The sequence below is a fragment of the Emys orbicularis genome, chromosome 3 (assembly GCF_028017835.1).
Source record: "Emys orbicularis isolate rEmyOrb1 chromosome 3, rEmyOrb1.hap1, whole genome shotgun sequence".
In the NCBI taxonomy this organism is placed as follows: Eukaryota; Metazoa; Chordata; order Testudines; family Emydidae; genus Emys; species Emys orbicularis.
In genome coordinates this window covers 4,054,547-4,072,179 of record NC_088685.1, presented here as the reverse complement: position 1 = coordinate 4,072,179, position 17,633 = coordinate 4,054,547, and positions in this window count along the sequence as shown.

Below are 17,633 nucleotides of genomic sequence, written 5' to 3'. Positions count from 1 at the left end.
CAGGCTCCTTGTCCTACCCACCCCCGCTGCAGCTCCCTGCCCTTCCCTCTACCCCTGCTCTGGGCACCAGCCTCCCTGCACCTGCCCTGTCCCCCACCCCTGCCCATAGGCTCCCTGCACAGCCCCAGGCTCCTTGTCCTACCCACCCCCGCTGCAGCTCCCTGCCCTTCCCTCTACCCCTGCTCTGGGCACCAGCCTCCCTGCACCTGCCCTGTCCCCCACCCCTGCCCATAGGCTCCCTGCACAGCCCCAGGCTCCCTGTCCTACCCACCCCCGCTGCAGCTCCCTGCCCTTCCCTCTACCCCTGCTCTGGGCACCAGCCTCCCTGCACCTGCCCTGTCCCCCACCCCTGCCCATAGGCTCCCTGCACAGCCCCAGGCTCCTTGTCCTACCCACCCCCGCTGCAGCTCCCTGCCCTTCCCTCTACCCCTGCTCTGGGCACCAGCCTCCCTGCACCTGCCCTGCCCCCCACCCCTGCCCATAGGCTCCCTGCACAGCCCCAGGCTCCCTGTCCTACCCACCCCCGCTGCAGCTCCCTGCCCTTCCCTCTACCCCTGCTCTGGGCACCAGCCTCCCTGCACCTGCCCTGTCCCCCACCCCTGTCCATAGGCTCCCTGCACAGCCCCAGGCTCCTTGTCCTACCCACCCCCGCTGCAGCTCCCTGCCCTTCCCTCTACCCCTGCTCTGGGCACCAGCCTCCCTGCACCTGCCCTGTCCCCCACCCCTGCCCATAGGCTCCCTGCACAGCCCCAGGCTCCTTGTCCTACCCACCCCCGCTGCAGCTCCCTGCCCTTCCCTCTACCCCTGCTCTGGGCACCAGCCTCCCTGCACCTGCCCTAGGGGTCCAGGTTCCACGTCGCTGCCCTGCCCAGTGCCCGCCCAGCATCTCTGCTCACAATCAACCCCTCTCCATCCTGCTTCCAGCCTCATCGTTTTTCTGGTGTCTACCGGGACCACCTGCTATTTTACGTCTACCCAGAAGCCCTGTGGGGTGTCCTTACACTGGCCCCTACCTGGTTTGTCGTGAGGTTCAGGCTGTATTCAGAGTCCCCAGGCAAGGTTCACATCTGTTCTCTCCAGCAGGCTCCAGCCCCTTCCGTCTGGCCTCCCCAGAACCGCACGTCAGCCAGTGGCCCAACCGAGTCCCAGTTAACTCTCGCCCTCTCCCCACCCAGTCCCTGCGCCCTCCTCCCCACATCACCCAGCCCCTCCTCTTGCTCCGCTCCCTCCCACCTGACATCCCCCTGCTCCTCAACACACCCCTTCTCTCGGCCTCTCCATCAACATCCCGCTTTCTCGTCAGGATCCCAACTCTCTAAGGCAGCGCGTCCCAGCATGGCCTGTGTGCGCGCAGGTGCAAAGTGAAGTGGAGCAGTGGGAGCTGCATGGCTCCTGCTCCCTTTCACTTCCTGCCCCTACAGACTTGCTAGGGTCCATGGCAAAGGGTGCTTGGCCTCCAGCCAGGCTGCGATGCAGAGGCTCCAGGCCCTGATCCGCTCCTCCTGCTCCTCCGAGTTCCTGGACAGGCCCTTCTGCAGCCCCTCCGCCTGCGAGTCCAGCAGGAGGGGGAGTCACAGATTCCAAGGCGTCGAGGCACTGGTCCATGCTGCCCTGAGTGACTCTCCGCACCCTGGGGAGCTGGCACTCAGCTTCCTCTCTGCCCCGCTCTCCACAACTGGTGCTCACCAGGGTACAGGGGAACTGCGTTCACATGAGTGCAGAACAGCAGGCGGCGGCAGAGCACCTGAGTGCTGCAGCACAAGCCTTCAATGGCACAGCCAATGCTCCAGGGAGTCTGTGGAGCTCCTTAGTGGGGTCAGCAAGGCAGCTGCTGTCTCTGAACCAAAACGTGCATTGCCCTCTTGGCCACGGCATCTACTCATGAAACCTCTGTTCAGCCCACTCCTGCTCTGTGGTGGCGGCATCAGAATCCCCAGTTGCTGCACAACTGCAAACTTCCCCTAACCCAGCAACTCATCAAAATGGCTAGACTGGGTCAGACCAAAGGTCCATCCAGCCCAGTATCCTGTCCTCAGACAGTGGCCAGTGCCAGGTGCCCAGAGGGAATGAACAGAACAGGGAATCATCAGTGATCCATCTCCTGTCGCCCATTCCCAGCTTCTGGCAAACAGAGGCTAGGGACACCATCCCTGTCCATCCTGGCTAATAGCCACTGATGGACCTATCCTCCATGAATTTATCCAGTTCTTTTTGAACCCTGTTGTAGTCTTGGCATTCACAACATCCTCTGGCAAGGAGTTCCAGAGTTTGACTTTACATTGTGTGAAAAAATACTTCCTTTTGTCAGTTTTAAACGTGCTGCCCATTTATTTCATTTGGTGACCCCTAGTTCTTGTGTTATGAGGAGTAAATAACACTTCCTTATTTACTTTCTCCACACCAGTCATGATGTATAGACCTCTATCATATCCCCCCTTAGTCGTCTCTTTTCCAAACGGAAAAGTCCCAGTTTTATTAATCTCTCCTCATACGGAAGCCATTCCATACCTCGAATCATTTTTGTTGCCCTTTTCTGAACCTTTTCCAAGTCCACTATATCTTTTTTGAGATGGGGCGACCACATCTGCACGCAGTATTCAAGCTGTGGGTGTATCATGGATTTATATAGAGGCAATATAATATTTTCTATCTTATTATTTATCCCTTTCTTAATGATGCCCAACATTCTGTTTGCTTTTTTGACTGCAGCTGCACATTGAGTGGATGTTTCCAGAGACCTATCCACAATGACTCCGAGATCTTTCTTTAGTGGTAACAGCTAATTTAGACCCCATCATTTTATATGTATAGTTGGGATTATGTTTTCCAATGTGCATTACTTTGCATTTATCCATATTGAATTTCATCTGCCATTTTCTTGCCCCGTCACCCAGTTTTGTGAGATCCTTTTGTAGCTCTTCACAGTCTGCCTGGGACTTAACTAGCTTGAGTAGTTTTGTATCATCTGCAAATTTTGCCACCTCACTGTCTACCCCTTTTTCCAGATCATTGATGAATATGTTGAATAGGACTGGTCCCAGTACAGACCCCTGGAGGACACCATTTACCTCGCTCCATTCTGAAAACTGACCATTTATTCCTACCCTTTGTTTCCTATCTTTTAGCCAGTTACCGATCCATGAGAGAACCTTCCCTCTTATCCCATGACAGCTTACTTTGCTTAAGAGCCTTTGGTGAGGGACCTTGTCAAAGGCTTTCTAAAAATCTAAGTACACTATATCCAGTGGATCCCCCTTGTCCACATGCCTCAAAGAATTCTAGTAGATTGGTGAGGCATGATTTCCCTTTACAAAAAAAAAGTTGACTCTTCCCCAACAAATTATGTTCATTTATGTGTCTGTCAATTTTGTTCTTTACTATAGTTTCAACCAGTTTGCCCGGTACTGAAGTCAGGCTTACTGGCCTGTAATTGCCGGGATCACCTCTGGAGCCCTTTTTAAAAATTGGCGCCACATTAGCTATCCTCCAGTCATTTGGTACAGAAGCTGATTTAAATGAGAGGTTACAGACTACAGTTAGTAGTTCTGCAATTTCACATTTGAGTTCCTTCAGAACTCCTGGGTAAATACCATCTGATCCTGGTGATTTATTACTGTTTAGTTTATCAATTTGTTCCAAAACCTCCTCTAATGACACCTCAATCTGGTTCAGCTCCTCAGATCTGTCACCTAAAAAGAATGGCTCAGGTTTGGGAATCTCCCTCACATCATGAAGACCAATGCAAAGAATTCATTTAGTTTCTCCGCAATGGCCTTATCGTCCTTGAGTGCTCCTTTCGCATCTCGATCGTCCAGTGGCCCCACTGATTGTTTAACAGGCTTCCTGCTTCTGATGTACTTAACAAAAATTTGCTATTACTTTTTCAGTCTTTGGCTAGCTGTTCTTCAAATTCTTTTTTTGCCTTCCCAATTATATTTTTACACTTCATTTGCCAGAGTTTATGCTCCTTTCTATTTTCCTCTCTAGGACTTAACTTCCCCTTTTTAAAGGATGCCCTTTTGCCTCTCACTGCTTCTTTTACTTTGTTGTTTCGCCACAGTTCACCCCGCCCTCGCCAGCAGTGGGAGAGCCTACCTCCCACGTCCTTGGCACCAAGGTATCCTGCGGGCAGGGGGAACCCTGGCTGCAAACCATAAAGGGATCAGGTAACTGGGAGGCAAGCCATGAGCACCCTTTGTCTCTCTCTGTTCTCCCAAATGAGCAGATAAAAGTTCTTTATCATCACAGGTGAACAGCCTGCTTTTCCCAAACCAACCCTCTTTCCTCCCAACAGGGATCTTCGTCATAGACCCCGCAGTCAGCCTCACCAGCACTGGCTGGGTCCCAGGAACTAACCCCGTCCAGCATCTGTTCACCCTTCAGCCCTGGTATGCTCCCTCCCTTCTGCAGGGGTGTGGAGTTCCCTGCAGGGCCTCTAACCCATCCCAGACTACCCCAAAGCTGTGGCATGCTCTCTCCACAGCCACAGCCTTTCTGAAAGTCTCCTAGGCATATCAGTTCCCCTCGTGCATCAAATGAGGCGCATCTCTTCCTGTTTAGGCACCCAGCTTTGGAAATTCCAGCCCCGTGTTTTGGGAGCACAGTTCTCCCCAGGGCGCCCCATGTGGCTGTGACGTATGGCACCTGCCCAGCTGGGATGTGCCCTGCTGGTCTCAGGTGGTTATTGTCATTATCCCGGTGACAAGACTGTTTGAGAGCGATTTTAAAAATGTCTGAGTTTCAAACATCCCTTTGACGCAACGCCCTTCGTCATGAGAAGCAGCGCTTTAAAACGGTCTGAAAGTTCACCTAGAATTAGGAAGTGTTCCTCCATTTGCGAAAAGGAATGAGACTAGTTCTGAGTATTAAACACTTGAAGGCACAGGGAAGACACAGAGCAGAGGGTAACTTTAATAGTTTATTTTATTCTGACACGCCCTCGGTCACAATCCACCACACTTCTATCTTTCCCTGCAATTCAGGATGAACTATGTGACATCTGACACTTCACAGGTGCAACAGGTAATAGGAACAACCCAACTTCTACACCCCAAATACACCAAACAAGGGTACAACATACAGGGTCATTCTCAGGAGGTAGACTGCTCAGACACCAGTGATGAGCCTGGAAATGAACCTGAAAAGCACAGACTTGGGTTTTCCTCCCCCATATGCTGGTTTGAAGCAGGGACAGGGGTGGGGGGACCAACGTGTAATGGAGAAGGGGCAGCAAAGACTTGGCCTTGTCACCTCACAGGTGTCCCCGGAGGTCATTTCACCATCACATTTCAGCCTGAACAGAACAACCTCCATTCACGCTGTTCCTCTGACTCCCCGCTTTTGTTTAAATCAGCGCCATTCTAGGACAAGTTTACACAGCCAAACACCCCTTAGTTGCCTTTAACCCACTCCATTCACCAGACTTTTACCCGCTGGGTTACACCTTTACGAACCCCTGGACGAAGGGCTTCAGCACAAACAGGACTAACGCTCTCCCAGCTCCCCAAAGGATGCAGCAAGAGGCCAGGTTGGCTTCACCACCCTGCCAAGGCAGCAGTGGCGGCGGGTGGCTGCCTCACTGAACCTGCATATTTTCCCCTCACCCACTGCCACCCTCAGCTCCTCCGGCTCGGTGCCTCTGATTAGAGACAGTCGCTGCCTTTCTCTTCAGGGGAAACCTAGGATATCCCAGGGCACAGGCACCGACTCCATCGGCTGGAGCACCCACGGAACAAAAATAGTGGGTGCTCAGCACCCACCAGCCACAGCTGTTGGGCAGCTCCCCCAATCAGCTAATGGGGGGGGGGCATTGCCGAACAGCTGTTTGGTGGCTCGGGGAGGGGTTTGGTGGAAGGGCGGAGAGCAGCAAGCGGCAGCCTCGGGGAGGGGGTAAAGTGGGGGTGGGAAGAGGCAGGGCAAGGGCGGGGCCTTGGGGAGGAGTGGGTGCAGGGTCTCAGGGCAAAGCAGGGGTGGAGCACCCCCAGGGAAAAGTAAAACTCAGCACCTATGCCTGAGGGCGAGGGGGCAGGTTGGAGCCTCACAAGGAGACACTGAATAAAAGCTCGTCACAGGGTTTTTGGTTTTGCATTCTCAAAGCGCTTTGCTGACCGGCGGATTAACCCTCCATGCAGTCGGTGATTATTGCCATGTTACTAAGGACAGAGAGGCACAGAGCAGGGAAATGCCCAGCCCCCAGGTCACCCAGCAGCAGACTAGACCAGGGGGCTCCCAGTCCTGTGCTCAGAGCAACAATCACACTGCTGCTCCCTCAGGGATAAAGACCGTTTATTAACCCTCTGGGAGCCATTACCTTCTACCGCAGACTGCAACATCAGAGGCACACCTGGCCAGGGCCGGATTAACTTTTGGTGGGCTCTGTAGCGGGGTGATCACCCCACTTCTGCCCTGAAGGGGTTAAAGCAGCCCTGGGAGAGGCCTGTGTCTGGAAAAAGGCCAGGCTGATGGGGGGAAGCAGCCACAGATGGGGCCACGCCCCAGTCAGACCACAGCTGGCCCTATAAGAGGGCTGAGGGCCAGCGACAGAGACACTCTCTCTCTGGCTCTAGAGAGAGCAGGACCTGGCTGCCTGGGAGCTGAGCAGGGTACCTGGGATGGCGCAGTGCTGGGGAAGGGCAGAGGGAGCTGGGGAGCTCCAGCCTAGCAAAGCCCCAGGCTGCAGGCCGAGTTAAGGGCCCACAAAGGGGCACTAGGGCTGCAGAGGAGCAGCCCAGAGATAAGCAGAGGCAGCTGGTCCAACCCCCCTGGCCGATGATGAGGGGATTACAGACTGTGTCTGCCCCAGGGGGCGGGGGCTAGACGATGACTGGCAGTAGCCACTGAGGCGAGGTGGGGATAGGGGGTTGGGGGTTCCCCTGGGTGGGGAGACCCAGACTGTGGGTTGCTGCTAGGAAGCAGAACCCTGTTGTAAAGGGCACTGGGGTCCGGGGAGGGACACGGGGGCCAGCGGCAGGCGAGACACCAGCCTGCAGAGGGTGCTCTAGGGGCTGGGAGAGCTAATTCCCAGGATGACCAGCAGGAGGCGCCGCACCAGTGACTCATCGCCCCACCACAGGCCCCATGGGGAACGATTGTAAAAGACAGGAGAGCGACACAGGAGTTGTCTTTGACACAGCACACAGCTGCACAGGTTTTATTTACGGGATTTACAAGGTTCAGTTGCAGATGGAGGTGGCTGCCGTTAGGGTACCAGCAGTGGCAGCCCCCGGGCAAAACAATACACACAAGTGCACATACAATAAATTCTCAAAGAAAAAAATACAAACTAAAACACAGAGGATGCAAGGAGCGAACAAAAGCCAAAGCTGGACAAACCACCAGCTCTGAGCTGCTCCCACTAACAGGGACCCGTACACTAGCTCATCCGTCATGCTTCTCATAGGAACTACCAGCGCTTGAATTAAATGACTGTATGAAATTAAGGCTGATTTAAAAAACAGTTTAAAACATTTTAACAACAAAAAATATGAAAAACTTTTAATACATTTTATTTACAGCATCATTATTCATACTAGTCTTGCTAGTCCTTCCTTCCCTCCAAGCAGAGAGGCCCGGAGACTAGGATCGGAACCAGCACCACCTGTACCCCCAAAAGACCGGGCCAACCCTCCAAATCGGACCAGACCCGCGTCCCTCCCCAGACTGAACCCCCCAAACTGGACCAGACCCGCATCCCTCTGCAGACCAAAGCCCCCAAACTGGACCCGACCCCCGTTCCAGCCCAAACTGGACCAGACCCCTCTATGAACTGACCCCTCTCGACCTGAACCTCCCCCTGCCTCCCAGAACAGGGCTCCTCCTGAACCAGAGCCCCCCCCCGGTCCCGAATCTGCAGCCAGACCACTCTCGGGCCTCCCACCCCAGAGCCGCCCCCTGCTGTCGCGCTGCTCCTGTTCTCCTCCGAACCGAGCCGGGCCGGGCCACCCCTGGCTGCAGCTTGGCAGGTGCGGCTCCCCACCAGGCCTGGAGCACACGTGGGCCAGGGGAGCTCAGAGGGCAGGGGGCTCAAGTCTCCCCCAGGGGCACTGGTGGGGGGATGGGGCAGGGGTGAAAGTCTTTCCCAGGAGCGCTGGGTCTCTCCCATGGGTGGGCACTGGTGGGGATGCTGGGTCTCCCCCAGGGCTGCTGGTGGGGGGATGGGACAGGGGGTGCTGGGTCTCCCCCATAGGCATGCGCTGGTGGGGATATGGGGTGGGGGGGGTCTCCCCCATGGGCGGCCGCTGGTGGGGGTGCTGGGGCAGGGGGTGCTGGGTCTTCCCCAGGGGCACTGGAGGGGGGATGGGGCAGGGGGGGCTGGGTCTCCGCCATGGGCAGGCGCTGGTGGGGGTGCTGGGTTTCCCCCAGGGGTGCTGGTGGGGGAATGGGGCGAAAGGACACCAGTTGCTCTGCGGGGACCGGGCTGAGGGGGGTTACCTGGAGCAAGAAGCACTCACTGGTCAGGATGCCCGTCGGCCAGGTGCCAGTGCTGCCTCCGGCTCAGCATGGTCCAGCCCCCCCCCATGGTCCCCGGCCTCTGCATTTGAATAATGGTGGGGCTGGGGGGGGGCGCCCGGGGCAACACCCTCCCCCCAAAGCTGCCCCAGGCCTGGCAGGGGCCCGAGAGCCCAGGGGGGGGGCGCACCATGGGGGAGCCCAGCTGTCCGCAGCACGTGGCAGCCAGAAACCCCCGATCCACACCTGCCGTCGAGCCTCTGCTCGCTCCCGCTTGCTCCGCCAAGTGGTCCAAGTCTCTGGGAGCTGGAGCAGCTGAGGGCTCCTCTCCGCCCCATCACGCGGGGAGCCGCCTGCTGGCGACGGGGGCAGAGAGGAGCTCTTGTCCAGCTGGCCGGCCAGCCAAGAGAAGGGAAGGGCGGGGCCAGTGGGTGGGGCGGAGCCAGCGGGTGGGGCCAGGGAGAAACCCTGGGCTGGCCAGCCGAGAGAGGAGCAGGGAAGGGAGGGAGGGGACGGGGTGAAGAGGAACCACCGCTCCGGCTCGGCTGCAGCGCACGTGAAGCTCTGGGCCGGGCCAGGGCCCCTTTTGAGCGTGAGCCTGGCGCTACGGTGCCCCCGGCACCATTATAAACTGCACCCGCCTAAGTGTGGGGAGAGGCTGGGAGCACCGAGCCCAGGGGTGGGCAAACATTTGGCCTGAGGGCCACATCGGGGCGCGAAACTGTATGGAGGGCCGGGTAGGGAAGGCTGTGCCTCCCCAAACAGCCTGGCCCCCGCCTCCTATCCATCCCTCCCACTTCCCGCCCCCTGACGGCCCCTCTAAGAACCTCCGACCCCATCCACACCCCCACCCCGACTGTCCCGCCCCTATCCATACCCCCGCCCCCTGACAGGCCCTCCGGGACTTCCACACCTATCCAACCGCCCCCTGCTCCCTGACTGCCCCCCCGAGTCCCCCTGCCCCTTATCCACACCCTCCCCCGCTCCCCGCCCCCTTACCATGCTGCTCAAAGCACCAGGACTGGCAGCCGCATCACCCCGCCAGAGCCAGCCACACCGCCACGCTGCCCGGCAGGAGCTCGCAGCCCCGGCACCCAGAGCGCTAGCGGCACGGCGAGCTGATGCGGCGGGGGCCGGGGGGGGACAGCGGGGGAGGGGACGGGGGCTAGCCTCCCCGGCCGGGAGCTCAAGGGCCAGGCTGGAGGGTCCCGCGGGCTAGATGTGGCCCGCGGGCCGTAGTTTGCCCACCTCTGGCCTAGACTGTAAAAGAGCCCAGTGGATGTCTGAGAGCCAGCCAGCCTAAAAGCTGTGCCGTGGCTCATGGCGATGCCTGCCAGCCTGGGGGACTGGGTACAGCAGGGACTGTGCCCGCGTGTGCCCTGGCAAAAGCACAATCTGCTTTTCCTCGTCTGCTTTCAGGGCCGGCTCCAGGCACCAGCGCAGCAAGCAGGTGCTTGGGACGGCCAATGGGAAGGGGCGGCAGCAATTCGTCGGCGGGTCCCTCGGTCCCTCTCAGAGGGAAGGACCAGCCGCCGAAGAAGAAAGCGGCGCGGTGGAGCTGCCACTGCAGTGCCGCCGATCGCAATCGCGGCTTTCCCCCCCCCCCTCCCCTGGCACCCCGCCGCTTGGGGCGGCAAAAACCCTGGAGCCGGCCCTGTCTGCTTTACAAGCAAACCATCAGTCATTACATCCGCCCCATGGACTGATGTCACTGTTATTCCTACTGTACAGATGAGGAAACTGAGGCACGGAGCGGCGAACATGGCTTTCCCAGGGACACACAGAGCCAGTGACCGAGCTGGGATCAGACCGCAGGCCTTCCCGGCTCCCAATCCTGTGCTCAGATTGCTAGACTAGCACTCGCCTAAGCACGCTGTGCAGGGAACAGAGTAGTCTGCACTGGTAGCAAAGGGTCCCAAAGTCGTAGCCAGTGTTTTGGTTGTTAAAATTTCTCCGGGATATGGTGGTAGATTTAAAGGCTTAAATCCCTTCTTCTTTAGGGTTGTGTTTAGCCTCAATGTAAGTGGTAGTAACTCCCATGGTCTTCAGTGGGGCTGACTTTGGTCCTTAGATTCTGGAAGGATTTCCCCATCAGATTACAGGCGTATAATGAAATAAAACAGGGATAAATAAATAAGAACAAATAAATAATAATTAGTAATACAAGACGTTGCCCTTTTAGAGCAGTTTCATCAAAGGATTTCAAAGCACTTAACAGACATTGGTTAATTAGACCTTACAACATCCCTGTGAGGTAGGTCAGGATCCTCATCCCTGTTCGACAGACAGTACAACCAAGGAACAGAAAGGGGAAGTGACTTACTCCGTATCACTTAGTGGCAGACAACGCAGAACTCCTGTCTCCTACAGAAGGCCAAATGTGCCAAAAGACCTTGCTGAGCGTCCTTTCAAACATGGCGGTACAAGGGAAAGGGGGACGCAGGCCATACGGGTCCATGAGACACCATGGATTGCAAGAGACCAAGGAGGTTTCAGTTGGGTTTCCTGAAGGAAGCCAGCATGGGGCTCTCCCACAAAACTAGGCGTGACTAGTGGTGGATTAGCCAATGGGCCCATGGGACCCATGCCCAGGGCCCTGGCCAGTTGGGGGGCCCCGGAAAAATGGGCACCCCAACCCCAGCAGACAAGCACCGTGGCCCGGAAGCCTCCACTCCCCGGCAGCAGCACCATGTGGGCACGGTGAGGGAAGCCCACGTGCCCTGAACCGGTCCCCTTCAGAAGCACCGGGGAGGGCCAGGCCCCAGCAGTGGTCTGTGAAGTCTATTGCACTGCCTTAGTATATGATTTCTAAATGCAAAGCAATTGTGTTAGGTTATCTGTCATGTATCACAGTGTAGTCTTTCTGGATTATTAAACGTATTGTAACTGATTATTTCCTTTAAATAAAGATTATTTTGTTTTCGAAGAATTACTGTTTGGGGGTCAATCGTTTGAGCGGAAGGCTGGATCCGTGTCCTCTCGCGGGTTAACAGAACTAGTCTGTTCCGGGGACTCCTCTGAGGGTCAGAGACAAACTCTCTAGTAAAACCTGGTCAGTTCCTCTAAGGCAGCCACCCCTTGTTACCCACTGAAACGGGCCAAATTGACAATTAGTTTACAGTTACAGGCTGGCCCTTATTGGGGTGCCTTGGGTGCAAATATTGGGGTAACAGCTTGGGGGGGCTCGAGGCATTATTTAAAGCCTAAAGGAAGGTATAGTGCCCCCTACTGGATAAGAGGATGATTGACACTAAGCAGTAAACATTTTAGTTTAGTTTATTTTAATGAATTATTTTGAAAACCAGTTTCATAAAGCGCGCGAAGGGGAAATAACTCAAGGTGAGAACTTTTGCTATAAGATTTAAACAGGTATTGCTGCTATTTATACTGATGCTGGAGCCATAATCCTAAAAGAAATTAGGAAACCCAGATAAATGTCTAAAGACTGGTAGAAGGGTCAGTAGTGTAACTGAGGCTGGAGCTGATCACTCTAATGAAATTAGGGAACCTAGAAAAATAATTAGGACTGGTGGGTCAGTAATTAAAAAAAATATCCTTAGGATTAAACGAAAAAGAAGGCCCATGGGAAACAGAATCGGGTACCAAAGGCAGAGGCTGGAGGGAGGCAGGTTCTGGGGTTGAGCACCACGGGCCAGGGAGCCCTGGGAGGAAGATTTTATCCTGAGAGAAAAAAAAAATGTTTGTAGGAACTTTCGAATAAAAGCGCTTTGTAGAAGACAAGACTGCAGATGTAAATCAAGGATTGCAACCTAGATTTCTACCAAGCAAAAGTGGTTTAAATAGAAATTTATGACAGCAAAAGGGAAACTGAGGCAGAATAGCACTTTAGAAATAATGTTGGGAAACAACTTAGAAGATTTTGTTAAAAAGACAGGACATGGGCCTTGGAAGGAAGGCACGTTCATTGGGCCTGGTGCTTACCAGCAACTCTGTAAGCAATGGGCCCAACCTAAGAAAAAAGGAATTTTTTTAGGAGAACCCAGTAAAAAGGAAAGAAAGCAAGCTGCTTTAAAAGGGCTACAGTTTGTAGCCAATACCCTGGATGTAGAAATAGATCAATGAATAAAAGAAAACCAGGAATTAAGAAAGGCAAAGGAGACAAAGGATAAAGAAGTAGTTAGTTTAAAAGCAGAAGCTGATACATCAAGAGCGACTATTGTTAACTCAGACAGTTCACGTTACTGATTCACAAAATGAGCTGAATGAAATAAAAAGAGAACAGGAGAAAGTGGTTCAAGAAATGGAAGAATCAGGGCTTGCTCCAGGCGCCAGCAGAGGAAGCACATGCCTGGGGCGGCACATGCTAAGGGGCGGCATTCCGGCCATTCTTGGGGCGGCACAGTCCAAGCGGCTTTTTTTTGCTTTGGGCGGCAAAAATGGTAGAGCCGGCCCTGAGAAGAATGGAAACAAAACACAAAAGATAGGCTAGCTGCAATGGGAGTGGTACTCTCAGATGCAGATGAAAAAAAGAACTACCTCATGCAGCCTGTAAAAGACAAATAGGGGCATTAGAGGAAGAATTAAGAGCAAGTAAAGGGGTAATAGCAACAATGAAGTCTGGGACTGGTGAAGAAGTGGAGTCAGATGAGGAGGATCTAGATTCTCCTTGTTATGACTATTCTAACTGCCCCCCAGGACTCCACCCCCTACCTGTCCCCCCTGGCTGCCCCAACCCTTATCCACACACCCGCCCTCAGGCAGACCCCCGGGACACCCATGCCCCATCCAACCCTCACCCTGCTCCCTGACTGCCCCCCCCAGGACTCCCCTTACCATGCCCAAGCCGGTCAGACACTGGCTCCACCTGGAGCCAAACCAAACAGGCTGCAGAGCGCACAGCCCCTCCCCTGCAGAGTGCTGGCGACGCGGCGCTGAGGCGGGGGTGACTGGGGGGGGGACTCTGGCTGCTGGAGACCAATGGGAGCGGCTCAATCAAGACCAGGTGTCCAATCAGCCGCGCCACACTCTGCATGGGGGGGTAGGGGGTGATATCCGGGACCTTTCTACCAATTCCTCCCGGCTTCTTAAAGACGGAAAGGACATGTCCAGGGAGATACGGGGGGAGCTTTTTGACGCCCCCCCCCAACCACTTGGTGCCCTAGGCGACTCCCTAGTTGGCCTAGTGGTTGCACCGGCCCTGCCTGCACCCTGCAGGCGGCCACCCACGCTAGCAGCCAGGCGCCGGTTTGCAGCGCAGCCACCTGGGGAGGGGTTTCAGTCCCCCGCAGCCACACAAAACACGCCCGCCCACAAGAAGCAGGTAGGAGGAGGAGGTGGGGCGGCACCAATGCTGGGTGGTGGGGGTCAGTCAGCCCCTGCCACAGGAGCAGGGTCCCGGTCGCCGAAACAGCTGATTGGCTGGTGGCCAAAACAGCTGATCAGCATGGCCGGCTGGAAACAGCTGTTTTGGCCACGCTGCTGGAAACAGCTGATCAGCGGCTACCGGCCCTGCCGAAACATCTGATTGTCCCCCACCACGGCCCCGCCAAAACAGCTGATGGGGCCTGTGGGCACCGTAAACAGCTGATTGGTGCCGGTGGGTGCTCCAGCCCCGGAGCACTCACGGAGTCGGCGCCTATCGTGTGATGAATTCAGATGGTGACGGAATAATAGGTCTAGATATACTGAAAAACTTTCAACTAGTCACAGATTTGGTAAATCAAGTGTTATGGGAAATGCCCCCCAACAAACCAAAGCTCTTAGACCCCCCAGTTGTTATGGAAGCAGCCCACAGGCCAGCCAGTCCTAAGGCTGCTGAGGAAATAAAATGGCCCAACTGGCCAGCAGAGGGACTAGAAATCGCCCAGAAGCGTAAAGGGGTTTGGGCTGCCAATAAAGTAGAATGTGGGGAAAACGGATGCAGAAATGCTAATGACTGGACCTGATCCCCCACCACAAAAGCAATATAAATACCCAAAAGCCGCAGCACCTCGTCTAATGAAAACTATTCAAGGGCTTTTGGAGCAAGGGGTCATAACAGAACAACAGAGCACAAATAATGCAGCCATTTGGCCGGTTCTGAAGGCAGATGGTAAAACCCGGAGGTTAACCATTGATTTCAGACCACTCAACCAGGTAACTCCAATGACTGCTCCAGGGGTAGCTACATATCCAGGAGTAATAGCCTCCATTAGGGGAGAAGCTCAGTGGTTTATAGTTTTCGATTTAGCAAATGCATTCTTTGCTATCCCTTTACATCCAGACTCTTGGTATAAATCTACATTTACGTTTCAAGTACGGCACTATGCCTTTACCAGAACTCCACAGGGTTTCCATAACAGCCCTGCTATTTGTCATATGCATGTGATTAAAATGTGGGACAAAATGCCCAATAAGGATGACATCATATGTAGATGATCTCCTTATTAGTACAAAAACTAAGGAAGAAAATCTGCAAATATTATACCAGGTTCTACAAAAAATAAAGGAAACAGGATTGAAGGTTAGCCCGAAAAAGGCCCAGATATGTCAGCAACAAGTAAATTACTTAGGCCTTGTCTACACTACGAGAGTACTTCGATTTTAGTTAATTCGACTATGTGGAATCGATATTACTAAGTCGAACGTGTGTGTCCACACTAAGGACAGTAATTCGACTTTGTGAGACTTTGTGAGTCCACACTAACGGGGCAAGCATCGACATTGGAAGCGGTGCACTGTGGGCAGCTATCCCACAGTTCCCGCAGTCCCCCCTGCCCATTGGAATTCTGGGTCGAGCCCCAAATGCCTTCTGGGTAAAAAAATGTGTCGAGGGTGCTTTTGGGCGCCTGTCGTCATCCGTCCGTCACTCAAGCCCTCCCTCCCTCCCTCCCTGAAAGCGCCGGCGGGAAATCAGTTCGCGCGCTTTTCTGATTACTGACAGCGCGGACGCCACAGCAGTGCGAGCATGGATCCCGCTGCGACCATCGCTGCAGTTGTGGCAGTTCTCAACGCCTCGCAGCTTCTCCTCCACCTGTACCAGAGGCAGCTGCAGATCAATCATGAGAGGAGGCTACGGCACTACCGTGACGGCATGAAGTCGGACACTAGCTCCGACCTCTCTGAGAACATGAGACCCAGCGCCCAGGACATCTCGCTGTCACTGGGTCTTGTTGATACTGTTGAACGGCGATTCTGGGCCCGTGAAACCAGCACGGAATGGTGGGACCGCATAGTGCTGCAGGTCTGGGATGAATCCCAATGGCTGCGCAACTTTCGCATGCGGAAGGGGACTTTCCTCGAACTGTGTGAGTTGCTGTCCCCTTCCCTGAAGCGAAAGGACACCCGGATGCGGGCAGCCCTGACTGTCCAGAAGCGAGTGGCCATAGCCCTCTGGAAGCTCGCAACGCCAGACAGCTACCGGTCCGTCGCTAACCAGTTTGGCGTGGGCAAGTCTACCGTGGGGGTTGCTGTTATGCAAGTAGCCAGGGCAATCGTCAAGCTACCGCTATCTAAGGTAGTGACCCTGGGAAACGTGGAGCTCATCAGAGATGGCTTTGCCGAGATGGGATTCCCAAACTGCGGTGGGGCTATAGATGGGACTCACATCCCTATCCTGGCACCGGACCACCAGGCTAGCCAGTACATCAACCGGAAGGGCTACTTTTCCATGGTGCTGCAAGCACTGGTGGACCATCGGGGACGTTTTACCAATATCTACGTTGGATGGCCTGGCAAGGTTCATGACGCTAGGGTGTTCAGGAACTCTGGTCTGTGTAGACGGCTGCAGGAAGGTCTTTACTTCCCGGACCACAAAGTAACTGTTGGGGATGTGGAGATGCCAACAGTCATCCTCGGGGACCCTGCATACCCGCTAATGCCCTGGCTCATGAAGCCCTACACTGGCGCACTGGACTCAGGGAAAGAACTATTCAACTACCGGCTCAGCAAGTGCAGAATGGTGGTGGAGTGTGCTTTTGGCCGTCTCAAGGGGAGATGGAGAAGCCTACTCACTCGCTGTGATCTCAGCGAGACCAATATCCCGATTGTGATAGCTGCTTGCTGTGTGCTCCACAATTTGTGTGAGAGCAAGGGGGAGACCTTTATGGCGGGGTGGGAGCTTGAGGCAAATAGCCTGGCTTCTGATTACGTCCAGCCAGACAGCAGGGCGATTAGAAGATCACAGCGGGACGCGCTGTGCATCAGGGAGGCTTTGAAAGCCAGGTTCCTGACTGAACAGGGTCTCCAGTGACTTTTTACTTTGTGGACACAGATGCTGAACCTGCCCCCGTTTCTTTACCCAGTTACTGTTGACTATCCTTCCAAGTTACATACCCCCTTCCCCACCTTCCCAACAAATAAAATCTGTTCTGTTCTGTTAATGAACAAGGTTCTCTTTTTTACTGTTTTCGCGGGAATGTTTTAAACCGGGGGCGCAGACTGTGGTGGGGGGCGGGCTTAGTGTTTTGATGCAAATGATGCTTCTAAAGTCCGGGAATGACAGGCTCCGCAGTGCTGCATTGGTTGTTTCAACGCAGGCTGCCAGCAGTCCTGGGCGGGACTGGATGTATGTGTCGGCCAAGTGACTTTCTGGCAGGGGGCGGAGGGTAACAGATCCCCTGCTGCGTGGCTCTGTGATCCAGGATAAGGACCGCGGCATAGGATCTCTAACTGCCCTCCCCCGACACAAAGTCACAGATCAACCCCCTCGCACCCCAGAACAAGAAAACCGCCTCCCAGACTGACCAGGGTAACTGGTGACTGTGCTGTGTATGTGTCCTGATGCTGGACCTGCCCCCGCCTCTGTAGCCTGCTACAGGTGACTGTCCTGTCCAAGTAACAAACCCCTTCCCCCCCTTCAGACAGAATCCCCTCCAAAAGACACTCTCGGAAACAGTACTTAACAGAAACAGATGTTTTATTACGAACCGCACATGAAAAGGGGGGGGGGAAGGAAACTTGGACATGGGCTAGTGTGAGATGGGTAGGAAAGGACTTTTCAAACTTTGGAACGAGAGCCTTCCATTGCTGCAGCAGTGTGCAGTGGCCGACTGACAGTTTTAACGGCCCTTGCCGCCCCTCCTTCTTTGTACTTTTGGTGAGGGGGGTGTGGGACTTGGTGGCGGGGGAGGGCGGTTAGAGATAGACAGCAGCAGTGCTCTGTCCTCCTGCCTCCGGTCTTGCAGAACATCCACTAGGCGCCGGAGCGTCTCCGTTTGCTCCCTTATTAGTCCAAGCAGGGTTTG